General features: G+C 41.0%; 1 protein-coding gene across 2 annotated transcripts in view; it reads right to left on the bottom strand.

Annotated features, from left to right (window-relative positions):
• The window catches only part of PCMT1 (protein-L-isoaspartate (D-aspartate) O-methyltransferase), a 58,222-nt gene that overhangs the window by 37,488 nt on the left and 707 nt on the right, over positions 1-20,027 (bottom strand). The gene's annotated exons all lie outside the window — the stretch shown is intronic.

The following is a 20,027-nucleotide window of genomic DNA, read 5'->3' as shown; positions in this document are numbered from 1 at the left end:
TGTATTTTCAGTAGGGATGGGGTTTCACTGTGTTATCCAGGCTGGCCTTCATCTCCTGACCTCATGATCCACCCACCTCAGCCTCCCAAAGCTGTACTACAGGCATGAGCCACAGCGCCCGGCCCAACCTAGTCTTTAGTAACAGCAAGGACACAGAAAAGTAGAAGGATAATGAGTTATATTTGGTAGGTAACATATACCTGACTGACTGGATTTGGGAGTGGGAGTGGGGGTAATCGTTGAGATGCTGATGCCATTTACCAATTTAAGAAATCCTGTAGAAGGATCAAAGTTAAGGGGTAAAAAGGTAAGTTATCTATTCAGTTAGGGGCTTCAGATCATACAACTGGAGATACTCTGTAGTCAGCTGGACACATGGATCCGGAGCTCAGGAAAGAGATCTAGAATAGATATTAAGATTTCTATTTATTATGGATGGCAACTGAAACAACCAAAGTGAATTCAAAGTGGCCAGAGAATAAATAGAGAAGACAAACAAAGGCAACATCTAAAAGATACAAAGAAAACAGAGTCATCAAAGATGAGGAGCAGTCACAGAGGCAGGATGAAGATAAGACCATACTGTTGTAGAGCCAGGAGAAGTGAATTTCTCAAGAAGGAAAGCAAGATCAATAATATATATTTGCCTTCCCCAACAATTAGTTATTTGAGTTTAAGGCCGGATGCAGTGGCCCATGCCTGTAATCTCAAAGCTTGGGGAGGCTAGTGAGGGAGGATAGCTTGAGCCCAGGCAAGGCAACATAGTAAAGCCCTGTCTCTACAAAAAAAAAAAAAAAAAAATTTAATCAGCTGGGCATCATGGCACAAGTGTGTAGTCATAAATACTCAGGAGGCTGAGGTGGGAGAATTAATTGAACCCAGGAGTTTGAGGTTATAGTGAGGTACGATCATACCACTGCACTCCAGCCTGGGTGAGAAAGTAATACCCTGTCTCAAGGCTGGGCACAGTAGCTCACAACTGTAATTCCAGCACTTTGGGAGGCCCAGGCAGGCAAATCACTTAAGGTTAGGAGTTTGAGACCAGCCTGTCCAACATGGTGAAACCCCATCTCTAATAAAAATACAAAAATTAGCCAGGTGTGGTGGCACACACCTGTAATCCCAGCTACTCAAGAGGCTGAGACAGGAGAATTGCTTGAACCCGGAGGCAGAGGTTGCAGAGAGCTGAGATCGTGCCACTGAATTCCAGCCTGAGCGATAGAGTAAGACTCCATGTCAAAAAAAAAAAAAAAGAATCCTGCACAAATATGTCCTAACTCCCGTTTTCCTCCCCACTACCAATATCATTCTCCATTAAAGAAGGTGCAGGGCGCTATACTAACAGGAGGGGGTACACATGAACTCTGTCCACAAAATACCTAAAAGTAGGAAAAAGAAAACAAAAATTCAAACCAATGCCATTCAAAACTAATATAAAAAGAAAACTAAATGCAAATAAATACATTTCTGCTGATTAAACAAAACCTGTATTTAAAACTATATTCCAAGAAAATGTGCCAGGAAGTAAACATATTACCAGGAAAAATTAAAACTTCAAAATACATTCGAATGAAACTATTAGATTTTAAAGGAAAGGAAAAAAATTCTCAGAACATCAAGGCAAAAATAATTAGCTGGGCTGGCACAGTGGCTAACGTCTGTAATCCTAGCCTAGCACTTTGGGAGGCTGAGGCGGGCGGATCACTTGAGGTCAGGAGTTCAAGACCAGCACGGCCAACATGGCGAAACCCCATCTCTACTAAAAATACAAAAATTAGCTGGGCATGGTGGCACATGCCTGTAATCCCAGTTCCTAAGGAGGCCGAAGCACAAGAATTGCTTGAACCCAGGAGGAGAAGGCTGCAGTGAGCCGAAATCGCACCACTGCACTCAAGCGTAAGCAACAGAGCAATGCTCTGTCTTTAAAAAAATTAAAAAAGAAAAAAAAAAAATTATCCGAGCATGGTGGTGCATCTCTGTGATCCCAGCTACTCAGAGGCTAAGGTGGGAGGATCATTTGAGCCTAGGAGGCGGAGGTTGCAGTGAGTCAAGATCATGCCACTGCACTCCAGCCTGAGCGACAGGGTGACACTCCATCTCCAAAAAAAAAAAAAAATCAAGACAAATAGATCGAATTACCTATTATAATAAGAATTTCAAAAATTAGGGGCCAGGCACGGTGGCCCACGCCTGTAATCCGAGCACTTTGGGAGGTCAAGGCCAAAGGATTGCTTAAGCCTAGGAGCTCAAGACCAGCCTGGCCAACATAGGGAGACCCTGTTTCTTTAAAAAAATTTGAAAATTAGCCAGGTGTGGTGCCATGTGCCTGTGGTTCCAGCTACCTGGAGGTTGAGGTGGCATGATCACTTGAGCTCAGTAAGTTGAGGCTACAGTGAGCCGTGATCATGCCACTGTACTCCAGCCTGGGCAACAGAGTAAGACCCTGTCTCAAAACACAGACAAACAGGTCGGGTGTGGTGGCTCATGCCTGTAATCCCAGCACTTTGGGAGGCCAAGGTGGGTGGATCACCTGACGTCAGGAGTTCAAAGACCAGCCTGGCCAACATGGCGAAACCCTGTATCTACTAAAATTACAAACATTAGCCAGGTGTGGTGGCACGCACCTGTAATCCCAGCTACTCAGAAGGCTGAGACAGGAGAATCGCTTGAACCTGAGAGGCAGAGGTCGCAGCGAGCCAAGACAGTGCCACTGCACTCCAGTCTGGGTGACAGAGCGAGACTTCGTCTCAAAACAAACAAACGAACGAACAAAAAATTAGGTCACCACAGGTTTCTTAAGAGCAACAAACAAGCCGGATGCAGTGTCTCAGGTCTGTAATCCCAGCAATTTAGAAGGCCAAGGTGGGTAGATCACTTGAGTCCAGGAGTTCGAGACCACCCTGGGCAACATGAAGAGACCCCATCTCTACAAAAAAACTTAAAAAATTAGCCGGATGTAGTGACGCATACCCGTAGACCCAGCTACTCAGGGGACTGAGGTGGGAGGACTGCTTGAGCCTGGGAGGTCAAGGATGTAGTATGCCCTGATCATGCCCTGCACTCCAGCCTGGGTGATAAGAGTGAGACCCTGTCTCAATAAATAAAAATAAAAATTAAGAGCAAGATTCAAAGCAAAGTAAGAATAAAGCAGCATTTTCAAGAAATTCAAGGAAAGAAAGTGCAAGTCAACCATAAAAAGAAGTGAACGGCTAGGTGACTCATGCCTATAATCCCAGCACTGTGGGAGGCCAAGGTAGGAGGATCACTTGAGCCCAAGAATTAAAGACCAGCCTGAGCAACATAGTGGGAACCTGTCTCTACCAAAAAAAAAAAAAAAAAAAAAAAAAGGAGTGAATTACTGATACACCCAACATGAATGAATCTCTTTTTTTTCTTTTTTTTTTGAGACAGAGTCTAGCTCTATCACCCAGGCTGGAGTGCAGTGGCGTGATCTTGGCTCACAGCAAGCTGCCTCCTGGGTTCAAGTGATTCTCCTGCCCCAGCCTCCCAAGTAGCTGGGATTACAAGCGCCTGCCACCACGCCCAGCTAAGTTTGGTATTTTTAGTAGAGATGGGGTTTCACTGTGTTGGCCAGGCTGGTCTCAAACTCCTGACCTCATGATCCACCTGCCTCAGCCTCCCAAAGTGCTGGGATTACAGGCGTGAGCCACCACACTTGGCTTGAATGAATCTCAAAAGCACTCATTTAAGTGAAAGAAGCCAGGTGAGGAGACTACATATGATTCAATTTTTAACACATTCTAGAAAAGCCAAAACCATAGTGGTAGAAGGCCCATCTGTAGTTGCTAGGGGATAGGAGAAGGGAGGAGATTAATTGCAAAGAGACACAAGAAAACTTTTTGGGTGAAAGAAGCATTCTATTCCTGAGATCAGCAAACAACTGTAAAGGTCCAAATAGTAAATATTTTAGGATTTGCAAGCCATATAATCTCTGTTACAACTACTAAACACTGCCACTGTGGTGCAAGAACAGCCAGAAACACTATATAAATGAAAGTGTGGCTGTGTTCCAATAAAAATTTATAAAACCAGGCAGCAGGCCAAATTTGATCTGTGGCCTGTAGTTTGCTGACCCATGTTCTACATCATAATGAAGTTGGTGGTTACACATTCTGTTTGTCACATTTTTCAAACTGTATTCTTATAACTGGTGAATTTTTATATAATTTATGCCTCAATAAAGCTGATTTTTTTAAGTGTTAGCCAAGGATTTTATACCCAGCCAAGCTGTCCTTCAAATATCAAGGCTACAGGAAGGAAAAAAAACATTTTGAATATGCAGGAACTCAGAGAATGCTGCACACACAAGCCCTTTCTGAGGAATCTTCTAGAGGATGTGTTTCATCTAACCAAGAGATAACCAGGGATATGTTGGCAAAGGACACATATGCAATTGTATAACAAAGGCAAAAATAAGGATAGGAACATGGGTGAAATAATAGCACTTAAATGTTGTATGCTCTGACAAAGCAGAAAGAATACAACTAAAAACAATGGGAGGAGGAAAAAAGGGAAAGTAGAATTAGATCACTGATTGTTGTATAGGTAATAGAAGGAATCAAAGGATACCATTTCATACTGATAAACCAGATAGTAAAAAACATGTTTTTGAACCCAGAAGACAGAGCTTGCAGTGAGCCAAGATGGCGCCACAGTACTCCAACCTGGGCGACAGAGCGAGACTCTGTCTCAAAAAATAAAAAATAAATAAATAAAAATTTTAAAAATGCTTTCAATGTTTTAGTCTAATGACCTTTTGGGTAGCTTGCCTACACTTCTTTGTGTAGAAATAATGTTTTCTATTTGGGTAATTTATCCAAAATTTATATTTTAAAATGGAAAGACCATATGAGTTTGTCTTTTCTAGTTTATCACTATTTACGTTGTTTTCTCTATTTGATGTGCCTTTTTTGCTGCTTTTAAAAAATATTCATTGTTACTTGGAAAGTTTGTATTTATACCTCTTACAGTGTCGTTAATTGACCTTAAATTTTTTTTTTTTTTATTTTTTTTTTATTTTTTATTTTTATTTTTTTTTTTGCTGAGCATGATGGCTCACACCTGTAATACGAGCACTTTGGGAGGACGAGGCAGATGGATCACCTGAGGTCAGGAGTTTGAGACCAGCCTGACCAACAAGGTGAAACTCCGTCTCTACTAAAAATACAGTATTAGCCAGGCATGGCGGTGGGCGCCTGTAATCCCAGCTACTCAGGAGGCTGAGGCAGGAGAATCGCTTGAACCCGGGAGGTGGAGATTTCAGTGAGCCGAGATCACACCACTGCACTCCAGCCTGGGCAACAAGAGTGAAACTCTGATCCACCCACCTCGGCCTTCCAAAGTGCTGGGATTACAGGCGTGAGCCACGGCACCCAGCCCCATTTTTTTATTTTTAGAGACATGCTCTGGCTTTGTTGCCCAGGCTGGAGTGCAGTGGCACCATCATAGCTTACTATAACCTCAGCCTCCTGAGTTCCAGTGCTCTTCCCGCCTTAGCCACCCCAACACATAGGCCTACATGTGCATGCCACCACACTTGGCTAATTTTTAAAAGTTTTTTTTGGCCGGGCGTGGTGGCTCACGCCTGTAATCCCAGCACTTTGGGAGGCCGAGGCAGGCGGATCACAAGGTCAGGAGATCGAGACCACGGTGAAACCCCGTCTCTACTAAAAATACAAAAAATTAGCCGGACGCGGTGGCGGGCGCCTGTAGTCCCAACTACTAGGGAGGCTGAGGCAGGAGAATGGCGTGAACCCAGGAGGCAGAGCTTGCAGTGAACCGAGATCGCGCCACTGCACTCCAGCCTGGTGGACAGAGTGAGACTCCGTCTCAAAAAAAAAAAAAAAAAAAAAAGTTTTTTTTTTTTAGAGAGTGGGTCTTGCAATGTTGCTCAGGCTGGTCTCAAATTCCTGGCGTCAAGTGATCCTCCCACCTCAGCTTAGATTACAGGCGTGAGCCCCTGTCCCTAGCCTGAAAGCATTTTTTTTTTTAAGTTTTAAAAGCAGAGTAATAATAGCAGTGATATTTGCTGAGTGTTTACCATGTGAAAGATACAGTTCTAATAAACAGAATCTTATGTTTTCTCAAGCCTATAAAGTAGGTACTATTATTATGTCATTTGACAGATCATAACATTGAGGTTAGAAAGAGTAGTTAAGTAGTCCAAGATAACAGAGCAAATAAGAGGTAGGGTTATTCAAATTAAGATGTTAGATTTCTATGATCACTTCACTATACTGCTACTAACATATTCAAATAGCTTAGTGAGTTCTACTATTTCCCAAAATAGTTCTTGAGTGGTTCATTTCCCTGAAATTAATTTAAATTCCAGAGGGTGATTCATAGACTCTCAAGGTCACAAGAGGTTTTAGGAGCCATCAAGTCTAACTTCATAAATTGGTACCATATTCTCTTCTAAAAGAGTTCCATTATTGTGGTTCTTACTAACTCATTCAGACCATTCCGATTATTAGACAATTTCTCTGTAGTAAGATGAATCTCTCTTTTTATAATTCACTCACATGAAACTCTTAGTGTTATTCTCTGAAGCCACAAAGAATATATTGAATTTCTATCTGGTCAACTATTTTTTACATAAAGATAAATCATGACTACCTCAAGCCTTATTTTTTTCAGGTTAGGCAGCTTCATTCAACACTGCCAAATATTCATCAATTTTTGAAACCATCATCATATTCACTGTATTCATTCCTCTCTAGATGGACACTTAAGTGTGACATCTTAAAGACTGTACTTGAGGTACATTCTAAAAATCAAAGTAAATTAAAGAAATCATTTCCTTCAAGCTCGATAAGATACTTCTATCAAATTTATGTGAGCTTCTTTGGCTCTATAGATATGAAGGCATATGGAATTTACTAAAAACTCGGAATTGTTATTAATAGCATGCCATCAGTCATTTATTAAAAAGCTGAACCCATCAAGGCTCAGAATAAAACTTTTTTAGGCATTACTGGGTGGTTTCCAAAAATTTTCACAACTTCCTTATTATTTATTTTTGTCCAGGATCCCATGTTTTAAAAGATGCTTAAACCAAACTATTATATATTTACTAAGTTATTAAACTATTTTTCTATAACTGGTAATCTATGATACATACAACTGCCAGCACCCTAAAATATTTCTAACAAACAGAAAAGTAATTTGACGTTTTAGTTTGCATGCACAGGCTAATTAGGGGTAAACGTGCAATTACCATTAGGCTTTTTTGAAATAGAGAACAACTTGAGGGCCACCCATACCCAATCTGCTTGCCAACCTAGGGTCTAAAGATCGTAACTAAATGATTATAATAATGGTTAATGTTGGTCCAAATATGCAATGATTCAAGTGAAAACAGGATTCAAAAAGGATAATGCAATAGAATCCAAGCTATCAGCCAAATAATAAAAACCTTGAAAAAATTAGGGTCATGTTAAGAAAAATGTTTCTTTTCCCAAATTGAAGCATGGGTGAAAACGGGCACACAGGATAAATCAAATTCCAGGAAAAACACAAAAACACTATACAAGAGTTATGATTTACATATGAAGAAAACTAAAATGTGGCAAGATTTCAAGCAACTAATGAAGCGTTAAAAAAAAAAGGAAAAACATTCTTCAATAGTAGAAAGTCTTCAATAGTAGAAAAGCCTGTAATGCAGGGAACAAAGGGCAGGGAACAAACTCAATACACTACATAGTTCAGCAAAGTATGGATATAGTCATAAATATGAATGATGGCTACTGACTTTCAACTTTTGAAATCAACAATAAAGTGCATAAGATTTATTTACTGCTGAAAACAAAATGTAAATGTTATCAACTCTGACAATGTAAAAGAACTGTCTATCAATTAGGAAATGAGAGTGGGAACTCCCTAATACCCTTTCTTACCAAGTAGATGGGTTAAGAGGTAGAGTCAGTTTATAAATTATGGAACAAGAAATAGAGGTTAAAGTCTATTACTCAAAGTTACAAAGGTAACCACAAAAGAGGAACCAAAACCTATGATATAACTATATGAAGGAAGGAGACAAGTTTGTATTGTGTAAATACTCATCCATCTTGGCAGGAGGTCAGCAGATGACGTCTAAAGTAGATAAATGCAAGAAATGAATAGATAAATCTTTGGCTCACAAAAAAAAATAAACCCACGAAACATCAATTTAAGCATATGATTTAGAGATATGAAGGCAATCACAAGAACCAAAAACAGTTAAAAGTGGTGCACTCTAAGCAATGAGTTGGGGAATGGGGAAGAATGTTGTTTTTCATTATAAGCTCATCTTATTCTGTATCTTTTAAATATATACATATATTACTTGATTAAAAATTAATATTCTCCATTATCCTAACCTATCATAGATAGTATGTATGTGTGTATATATATGTATACACACACACACACCCCACCCTTACAATTAGCAAGATACAGCAAGGACTCCTTTACTTTCATAGTGATAGAATTTTATTTTATGTATGTATGTATGTGTGTGTGTGTACACATATATTTTGCATTTTATCTACTTTAGACATCATCTGCTGACCTCACACCAAGATGGATATTTACACAATACAAACCTATCCCCTTCCTTCATATAATTATATCATAGTTTTATATATGTGTGTGTATATATATATATATATATATATACACACACACACACACACACACAATTTTCTTTTTACCTGCATCCTCTATAATCCAGTACATAGCAACAGAATTATTTTGGGTGCATTCCCAATTAGTCTCCCTGTGATTATGTGAATCCTTACAATTAAGTTCTTGTCAATGGAACATATGTAAAAATTATGGATACAACTTCCAGATCATGCTCTTTTTGTTTTTTGTTTGTTTGTTTGTTTTTTGAGATGGAGTCTTGCTCTGTTGCCAGGCTGGAGTGCAATGGCACGATCTCAGCTCACTGCAACCTCCGACACCCTGGTTCAAGCGATTGTCCTACCTCAGCCTCCCGAGCAGCTGGGACTACAGGCATGCGCCACCATGCCCAGATATTTTTTGTATTTTTAGTAGAGACAGGGTTTCACCATGTTGGCCAGGATGGTCTTGATCTCCTGACCTCATGATCCGCCCACCTCAGCCTCCAAAAGTGCTGGGATTACAGGCGCTCACTGTGCCCGGCCCAGATCATGCTCTTAAAAGGAATGGGTGTTTTCCTTTTTCTCCTGCTTGCCTCCCCATTGGCTGGAAGAAGGAAATGGTGAAGGTAAACTATCTTTAACCTTGCAGATGAGGGAAAGAGCAGAGCAACAAGAGAGGAGTCTAGGTCTTCAGCACCATAGAACCACCGTATTAGCCTTGAACTGTTTGGATTGATATGGGAGAGAGAAACTTTTATTTTGTTTAAAGTATTGTTTGGTCTTTGTTATAGCAACTGAACAATGTACCCTCATGCACAAAGCATATGAAGAGGTAAATAAGACCAGCCTGAAGAACAGGATTGGAGTTGGAGCATGGGAGTAAGCTATGTAAGACTCTAAAAAGGCCTGTAAAGCTAAGCAAAAGGTGTTTACACCTGATACAGTAAGCATTAAGAAACCTAAGCAGCAAAGTGACAACACAGAAATCGGTACACTAGGAAAATCAGTATAATGTGTAGAATGGATTGGATCTAAAGGGACGGAAACTGAAAAGTATGACAACCAATCAGATACCAGGTATGTTACTCTTAAGTTTCAACTACGAACTTGGGCTGGGATGGTATCAATGAAAATATGGTGAAACGGATGGCTATGAAAGGCATTTGTAGGAATTGCTGAGTTAATCTGATGACAGTCTGAAAGAATCAGTGATTATTCTAAGATATACGATCTGGGGGAATAGAAAAATGCTGAAAACTCTGGCAGAAATAAAAAAATAAAGAGGGCCTGTGTTGGTATGAAGCACCGAAAATACAGGTAAGAAAACAGGCCTGGTGCGGTGGCTCACGCCTATAATCCCAACACTTTGGGAGGCCGAGGTGGATGGATTACCTGAGGTCAGGAGTTTGAGACCAGCCTGGTCAACATGGTTAAACCCTGTCTCTACTAAAAATATAAAAATTAGCCAGATGTGGTGGCGGGTGCCCGTAATCTCTGCTACTCGGGAGGTTGAAACAGGAGAATTGCTTGAACAAGGGAGGCAGAGGTTGCAGTGAATTGAGATCCCGCCATTGCACTCCAGCCTGGGCAACAAGAACAAAACTCCATCTAAAAAAAAAAAAGGAAAGGAAAGAAAGGAAAGGAAAGAAAGGAAGGAAAGAAAGAAAGAAAGAAGAAAGAAAGAAAGAGAGAGAGAGAGAAAGAGAGAAAGAGAAAGAGAGAAAGAAAGAAAGAAAATAAGCTGCAGATGGATTTTAAGTCATATAGAAACTTTCTAAGCTTGTTACAAGGTTACATCTCAATAAAAGAAATATTACCTTATTATATTACTTTATAAGACTTGGATAGCTGTTAATCATCTACCCTACATTTCTTCTCTGCTATCAACATGTCTGGAAAAACAGTAAGAAATTAACAAAACTTTCACCTTTTTCTTCCCATTCAGAATGATTAGGCATGACAGATACTAAGTAGAAGCTGAGACACTCCCAAAGTACTTTCTGTACTGAAAAAGTCTGAAAGGAATTAGTTTTAAATTCACAATATGGCTGGGCACGGTGGCTCACGCCTGTAATCCCAGCATTTTGGGTGGCCGAGGCAGGCAGATCACGAGGTCAAGAGATTGAGACCATCCTGGCCAACTTGGTGAAACCCCGTCTCTACTAAAAATACAAGAACTAACTGGGCATGGTGGCGCATGCCTGTAATCCCAGCTATTCGGGAGGCTGAGGTAGGAGAATCACTTGAACCCGGGAGGCGAAGGTTGTGGTGAGCCAAGATGGCACCACTGTACTCTAGCCTGGGCAACAAGAGCAAAACTCTGTCTCAAAAAAGAAAACAAAAAATTCACAATATAATTAAGGAAGAATTTTATGTGATGGCAAGTTATGGTAAAGCATATTCTCTAAGTACCAGAGATTATTTTAAAATATGTACTTTTCTCTGCCAACCAATGGGGGAAAATATGGTTCTCTCACTATACCTTAATAACTTTTAATTTACATAGTATTTAAATGTTATTTCTCAAAGGAGGATATGTTCCTTGGATGCCTTTACATCACTAACAAACTACAATGTTATACAAAACTTAAAATGCAGGTAACATTAGAAGTTAAACTTCTGCCGGGCGCAGTGGCTCACGCCTGTAATCCCAGCACTTTGGGAGGCCGAGGCGGGCAGATCACAAGGTCAGGAGATCGAGACCATGGTGAAACCCTGTCTCTACCAAAAATACAAAAAATTAGCCCGGCGCGGTGGCGGGCGCCTGTAGTCCCAGCTACTCGGGAGGCTGAGGCAGAAGAATGGCGTGAACCCGGGAGGCGGAGCTTGCAGTGAGCCGAGATCACGCCACTGCACTCCAGCCTGGGCAACAGAGCGAGACTCCGTCTCAAAAAAAAAAAAAAAGAAGTTAAAGTTCTGTAGCTGGCTACTAAAACACATACACTTCAGAAGTAATTTCATGCAATCCACACCCTATTTTTAAAAAAAACCTTGGGCCAGGCGCAGTAGCCTGTAATCCCAGCACTTTTGGGAGGCCAAGGCGGGCAGATCACCAAGTCAGGAGTTTGAGACCAGCCTGGTCAACATGGTGAAACCCCCTGTCTACTCAAGATACAGAAATTAGTCAGGTGTGGTGGGGCATATGCCTGTAATCCTAGCTACTCAGGAGGCTGAGGTAGGAGTATTGCTTCAACCGGGGAGGTGGAGGTTGCAGTGAGCTGAGACTGTACCACTGTACTCCAGCCTGGGCAACACAGCAAGACTCCGTCTCAGGAAAAAAAAAAAAAAAGATAGAAAAAAAAATTGGTCGGGCACAGTGTCTCATTCCTGTAATCCTAGCACTTTGGGAGGCCGAGTCGGGCGGATCACTTGAGGTCAGGAGTTCGAGGCCATCCTGGCCAACATGGTGAAACCCCATCTCTACAAAAAGTACAGAAATTAGCTGGGTATGGTGGCACATGCCTGTAGTCCCAGCTACTCGGGAGGCTGAGGCATCACTTGAACCAGAGAGGCAAAGGTTGCAGTGAGCCGAGATCACGCCACTACACACCAGCTTGGGCAACAGAGTGAGACTCTGTCTCAAAAAATAAAATAAAACATTTTTTAAAATCATAAAATCTAGGTACAAAGGACCACTTGGCGCGGGGGGGATGAGGAGAGGGAATCACAGAATCTTAGATTTGGAAGGGTTCTTAGAGATCTAGTGTACATTCAAATCTGATGACAAAATCCCTTCTACAAGATCCCTTACAGTGAAATGGTCAACCATTCTTTGCTTCAACATATTCGGTGACAGAAAACACTTTTTCAAAGCCAACTCTTTGATTGTTAGGATAGCCTTCTGAATACTTAATTATAATGAGCCAAAATCTGCCTCCCATTCGTCCTGGCTTGACCCTCCACTACATGACATTTCTTCACATTTAAACACCACTGCTCCATAAAGCCTTTGCTAAACCAAACCACCTCAATCCCTTCAAAGCACCATGTAAGATGCTGATCCTCTTGTTATCTTCATCGCCCTTATCCGATAATCTTTAGTTTTACACTGCCACCCTGAAAGCATTTAACCAAAGCTAAATATAGTATTAATAAAAATATTTTTGTAACAGCACAATTGAATCTTTCCCCTCCTACAGCCTAAGATCTTGTTAACTAGAATGTAATACAGCCAAGCATCAAGATCTACTGCAATCCGAAAGCACCTTCAGTGATGGCAGATCTGTTCTCTATCTGCACTGTCCAATAGGGTGGTCACTAACTCCATGTGGCTACTGAGCTCTTGAAATGTGGCTAGTATGACTAAAGATAAAAATTTTTAATTTTATTTATTTAATTATTTGAGACAGTTTCACTCTTTCACCCAGGCTGCAGTGCAATGGAGTGATCTCGGGTCACTGCAACCTCCGTCCCCTGGGTTCAAGCGATTCTCCTGCCTCAGCCTCCGAGTAGCTGGGATTACAGACTCCTGCCACCATGCCTAGCTAATTTTTGTATTTTTAGTAGAGATGGGGTTTCGCGTTGTTGGCCAGGCTGATCTCGTACTCCTGACCTCAGGTGATCCACCCACCTTAGCCTCCCAAAGTGCTAGGATTACAGGCATGAGCCACCACACCCAGCCAATTTTATTTATTTTTATATAATTTAAATTTAAACATACACACAGGATTTTAAGTTTACTTACTAGTACCTATCCATAAGACTGGCTTAAAATAAGTCAAAATGAGAAGGTATATTCTGAACTCTGAGGCCCCAATTTCTTAGGATTTTACTAGCTGGTTATATTTTTCCCATGTACATACAAAAGTGATGGAATATAAAGACTAAATGCTGGCTGGGCGCAGTGGCTCATGCCTGTAATCCCAGCATTATTGGAGACAGAGCCGGGTGGATCATTTGAGCCCAGGGGTTCGAGAACAGTCTAGGCAACATGGCGAAACCCCATCTCTACCAAAAAAAAAAAAAAAAAAAATAGCCAGGCATGGTGGTGTGCACCTGTAGTCCCAGTTACTCGGGAGGCTGAGGTGGGGGGATCGCTTGAACCCGGGAAACAGAGGTTGCAGTGAGCCAAGATCACACCACTGCAGCTGGAGGCTTGGGCGACAGAGAGAGGCTCTGTCTCAAAAAAAAAAAAAAGGAAACAATAAGTGCTCTTTTCTAGTAGCAACACCTACTAGTGGCTAAGAACTGGTGGTGTAGATAGAATTAGAAAATAATTTCCTTATTTACAAAAGTAAATGCTTTTAGGATATAAAAACTACAAATCATCATAATTCTTGGATGTTCAAATGCCTACTAAAGATCTTGACTTAAATGTCTTATAAGAAAAGCATTCCTCAAAATAATCTCCTGATCTCTCACAGTCCCCTCCTCACAGAATAAACATGGCTGCTCACTCACTCACCATTTCCAATTTAGAATATGGCAAATCATTCCAGTTGCCGAGACCTAAAACCTTGGTGTTGGATCCTTGCCTCCAATCTTTCTCCCACACCCTAAATCCAAATCTGGAATTTGCTATTTCTTCTGCCTGGAATGCTTATCACAAGTCTACCTGCATGATCTCTGTCTACTCCTCCAGCAAGTCTCTGGTCAAATGATACCTTACTGAGGCCTTCCCTACAACTATAAACCTACTGCCCCACACACTCTGTCCTCCCTCCCTACTTTGTCACTTATCATGTGACATACTATACTTGGCTGCTCCCATTAGAAGCTACAAGAGGGAGTGGATGTTTGTTTTGTTCATTGCTATATCCTCAGTGCCTGTCATATAGAAAGCACTCAAATATCAGCTGACTGAATGACAAATTCTATAAACATTATATATGTAAAGTGACAAAGTCAAGAATGCAAAAGAAACATAAGTAGAAATAATTGATGTATTGGGGAATGGACTGAATTATTTTTACAAATAAAAATAGATAAAAGAACAATTGCTTTCAGTGTTCAGTACAGTAGTTTCCCTTTATCCACAGGGAATACAGTCCAAGACCCTTAATAGATGCTTAAAACCGTATACAGTACCAAAGCCCATACAGCCCATACAGATGCTCAACATTTTTTTGTAATTACTATTATTTTTGGAGACAAGGTATTGCTCCACCACCCAGGCTTGAGTGCAGTGACATGATCTTGGCTCACTGTACCCTCAATCTCTCGGGCTCAAATGATCCTCCCATCTCAGCCTCCCATGTAGCTGAGAGTATAGGCATGCACCACAACGCCCAGCTACTTTTGTTTATTTTTTGTAGAGAAAATGACAAATGTTATTCTCACTATGTTGCCTAGGCTGGTCTCGAACTCCTGGATTGAAGCAATCCTCCTGCCTCAGACTCCCAAAGTTCTGAGATTACAGGTGTGAGCCATCGCACTCAGCCCTCCTTAACTTATAACAGGTTTATGTCCCTTATGACAGGTTTACATCCAGTAAAGTAAAAAACTTTTAAGTCAAACTACTGTTAAGTCAGGGATCTGACATCTGTATGTTGTTTGCTTCCTATATATAACATACCTATAATAAAGTTTAGTTTATAAATTAGGCACAATTAAGAAATTAACAAAAATAATGAATAATAAAATAGAACAAGTATAATTACATGCCAGCACCATTATTCTTGCACTTTGGGTCCATTATTAAATAAAACAAGGATTTTTTGGACGCAAGCCCTGTGATACTGTGACAGTCACTGCTAACCAAATAGGCTACTAAGTGACAAATGGGCAGGTAGTGTAGACAGCATGGATATGCTGAACAAAGGGATGATTCATGTCACGGGCAGGATGAAGTGGGACATCCAGAGAGTTCCTCATGCTACTCAGAATGGCACACAATTTAAAACTCATGAATTGCTTATTTCAGGAATTTTCCATTCAATATTTTCAGACCTCAGTTGACTTGGGGTAACTGAAACTTCAGAAAGCAAAACCATGGGATAAGGGAGGGACTATTGTATAGCATTTGAAGCCTATCCATTAAGTTAACCTCCCACAAACCCTCTGGTTTAAATACCCCTGCTCCAGAACATCACCTCAACTACTCCGGCTCTCTTCCTAAATTTTACCATGGCTTGAAATTATCTCAATACAAGTAGGAAGTAAACTTTAATATAAACATTATTTAAATAGTCACATTCCCTGGATTAAACAGGCTCACAGTTGTTTTAAATTAAGCTAATTTGTTTCATGAACACATTACCAGTCCATAATCATAAAATAATTGTATTTTTCATTTCTAGAGACCTGTGCTGTCCAATATGGTAACTACTAGATACATGTGATTATTTCATTAAGTTAATTTAAAAAAAGAATCGAGGCCGGGTGCGGTGGCTCAAGCCTGTAATCCCAGCACTTTGGGAGGCCGAGGCGGGTGGATCACGAGGTCAGGATATCGAGACCATCCTGGCTAACATGGTGAAACCCCGTCTCTACTAAAAATACAAAAAAAAAAAAAACTAGCCGGGCGTGGTGGCGGGCGCCTGTAGTCCCAGCTACTCGGAGGCTGAGGCAGGAGAATGGCGTGAACCCGGGAGGCGGAGCTTGCAGTGAGCCAAGATCGCGCCACTGCACTCCAGCCTGGGGGACAGAGCGAGACTCTGAATCGAATTTCAGTTCTTCAGTTGTCCGCATTTCAGATGTTAAATGCCACACGGAGCTAGTAGTAGGGCTACCACACTGGACAATATAGAGAACATCACAAAGCACTCTATAGGGCAAGACTGCTATAGGCTTTTTCTACAACATTATTCTAAAGCATAAAACTGATTTAGCTGAAATGCTGGCAGAATTCAACCTTATAATTTTCAATTCTACATGTCACTGGTTCTGAAAATGTAGTCCCTGGACCAGCAATGGCACCACTTACAAATCTGTTAGAAATACAAATTCTCAAGCTCCAACAATCTGTGTTTTCACAAGCTCTCCAGGTGATCCAGGAGATTTTGAAACATGCTCAAGTTTTAGTCACTGTTCTAAGTTACTTAAGAGTGGTTATGATACAAGCCATGACATAAAAAATCAACCATTACAATCTGAAATATTCTATAAATGATGCATCAACTATGAAATTAGACAACCATATTGCTGTTAAGATGGATTCTAATACAAAAGGAAAACAAAATATTCTTAACAAATTATATTAAGCTTCACTTCTTAAAAATAAACAAAAAAAACAAACAAAAAAAAACAATGGCCAGGCGCGGTGGCTCACACCTTTAATCCTAGCACTTTGGGAGGCTGAGGCAGGTGAATCATCTAAGGTTGGGAGTTCAAGACCAGCCTGACCAACATGGAGAAACCTCATCTCTACTAAAAATGCAAAACTAGCTGGGTGTGGTGGCACATGCCTGTAATCCCAGCTACTTGGGAGGCTGAGGCGGGACAACTGCTTGAACCCAGGAGGTGGAGGTTGTGGTGAGCCAAGATCGCACCTTTGCACTCCAGCCTGAGCAACAAGAGCGAAACTCTGTCTCAAAAAAAAAAAAAATTAAAACTGTAATTTCCTTCCTCTTCTAGTAAGCAGGCCCCTTTTCATTTCAACATCAACATAATCACATTTTTATATTTTTCTAAGATTTCAATTAAAATCCTTTAACTTAGAAAGAATATACACAGTAGAATAATGAGGAAGGCAGTATTTTCAAATTTTATGTCAATTGCAATTTTCACATGAGCGAATATTACTTTTATAATAAGCTAATAAAAAGAAATCTATTAGCTAGAATTACCTCAGCAAGAAGTTGAAACTAAAGTTGCACAAGTGTTACAAAAGAAGCTAAACAACTATACTACTCTAATTTCCTCATAAATCTAGTATAAAACTATTTGCAAAATCAACATCTATGAATGCTAAATATTCCTTATTAAATTTTCTGACAGAAAAACATCCTTAGAAATTTCAGCTAAGAACAGAAATGAAATACATTAAAGTGATTATAAAACCACTGGGAAAAGATCTATCTAGTCTCGGCTTACCACAAATTTGGCCCAAAAAGGAGAGACTTTAAGAGCCTGATTGATCACAAATTTCTGCCACAGGCAAGTGCCTAGTATGATAATCTACTGGTGGAAAATTACTTAATCACAATTTGTGTACAAAATGTTTCAGGTACATATACTGCAATGGAAGGTACGGAGATTATGTTAAGGGATTTCATAAAAATATTTACAACATATTAAGCTTATGTGCCATCCACGAGAACCCAAATCATACTTCATACTACTGTTGTACCACATAAATGTCCATTTCCAATCAAGCATCATTCCATAAAATGAACCTGACAATGCTTGACAAAACATTGACATCGAGGCTGGGCGCAGTGGCTCATGCCTGTAATTCAAGCACTTTGACAGGGCAAAGCAGACAGATCACCTTAGGTCAAGAGTTTGATACCAGCCTGGCTAACACGGTGAAACCCTGTTTCTACTAAAAATACAAAAAATTAGCCGGGCGTGGTGGCACGCGCCTGTAATCCCAGCTACTCGGGAGGCTGAGGCAGAATAATTGCTTGAACTCAGGAGGCAGAGGTTGCAGTGAGCCAAGATTGCACCATTGCACTCCACTCCACTTGGGCAACAAGAGCACAACTCCATCTCAAGAAAAAGAAAAAAAAAAAGTTAACATCTAAACATTCACCATGGCCAGATGTAGTGGCTCACCCCTGTAATCCCAAAATTTTGGGAGTCTGAGTCCAACGAATCGCTTGAGTCCAGGAGTTAAAGACCAGCCTGGGCAACATAGCAAGACCCAATCTCATAAACTATCAGAAAAAGAAAATACCTACAAAAATTGGCCTGGCACGGTGGTACCCCTGTACTCAGGAGGCTGCAGTGGGAAAATCACTTGAGCAGAGCACGAAAAGAGGGGTTGCAGTGAGCCGAGCTCAGGCCACTGCACTCCAACCTGGGTGACAGTGAAACCCTGTCAAAAAAAATAAACAAACAAACATTCTCTGTTACCAAACACTAAAGAGTCAGTTTCCACATTAAGTATTGTCCCCCCCACCAAAAAAAATTGAAAATGACTAATATATTAAATACTGGCCAGGCACGGTGGCTCATGCCTATAATCCCAGCACTTTGGGAGCCCAAGGTGGGCGGATCACGAGGTCAGGAGTTCGACACCAGCCTGGCCAACATAGTGAAACCCCTTTTCTACTAAAAATACAAAAATTAGCCAGGTGTGCTGGCAGGTGCCTGTAGTCCCAGCTACTCGGGAGGCTGAGACAAAACAATTGTTTGAACCTAGGAGGCAGAGGTTGCGTGAGCAAACACCGTGCCATTGCACTCCAGTCTGGGCTACAGACCGAGACTCCGTCTCAAAAAAGAAAAAAAAAGTACCAACCATGTGCCAAACAGTACTCCTAATTTCTCTCAGCCACCTTGGTCTGTCTAGCACAGATTTAGGCATATAACGGACACTTAATGGGCATTTATGAAAAAAAGGGATGACTATTAAATTCTTAGAGAAGTTTAAAAAAAAATTTTCTTTTTTTGAGATGGAGTTTCTGCCCTTGTTGCCCAGGCTGGAGTGCAGTGGTAAGATCTTGGCTCACACTGCAACCTCTGCCTCCCAGGTTCACGCGATTCTCCTGCCTCAGCCTCCCAAGTAGCTGAGATTACAGGCATGCACCATCATGTCTGGCTAATTTTGTATTTTTAGTAGAGACGGGGTTTCACCGTGTTGGCCTGGCTGGTCTCGAACTCCTGAACTCAGGTAATCCACCCGCCTGGGCCTCCCAAAGTGCTGGATTACAGGCGTGAGCCAACGAGCCCGGCCAAAAAAAAAATTTAATGGTGCCAGCCCTTAAGGAAATTACAAATCGAGCTGGGAGATGAGACAAACACATGAAAAGCTAAGTAACACAGGACAATTAAAAATACCATGTGGCAAGATATGATTACTGCAAAGTTACTAGCAAAGAGTGTTATAAATTCTGACCAGTGAGATTATTATAGACTGTGGCCCTTGTAGTCTCCCAACAAAACGGGGATGCTATATTTCGATTTAAAAAAAGAAAGTGACACAGCAATCATCCTACCCTAAAATTATCATCAGAAGAAGGAATACAATAAGAGAGTGATATAAAGAAACTCCACACAAGGTTTTTAAAGCCTATGGTAGCCCTGAAAAAAGTTGGAACATTAGACACGCAACCTTTTGTTGATCCAGGACCTGTAAATGCTCCTGAAACACAAGTCTCTCAAGAACAGCATCCTCTGTTCTTTCTCCGCCCCCTACGGAGCTTTCCACTGGACAGCCGCCCGAGAAATTTCTCCCAGCATCTGCAATGGCAATACTCTCATCTTCCTCCCCTCGCCTGTATCAGACAGTGGCATCTCCCTCCAGGGGAAAAAACGGAGGGCGGGGGAGGCTGCATAAGAGGGAAAGCTCGCAGCGAGGTT

This window comes from Rhinopithecus roxellana, chromosome 4 (assembly GCF_007565055.1).
Source record: "Rhinopithecus roxellana isolate Shanxi Qingling chromosome 4, ASM756505v1, whole genome shotgun sequence".
Classification (NCBI taxonomy): Eukaryota; Metazoa; Chordata; class Mammalia; order Primates; family Cercopithecidae; genus Rhinopithecus; species Rhinopithecus roxellana.
This window is presented reverse-complemented; position numbering and strand designations above follow the sequence as displayed.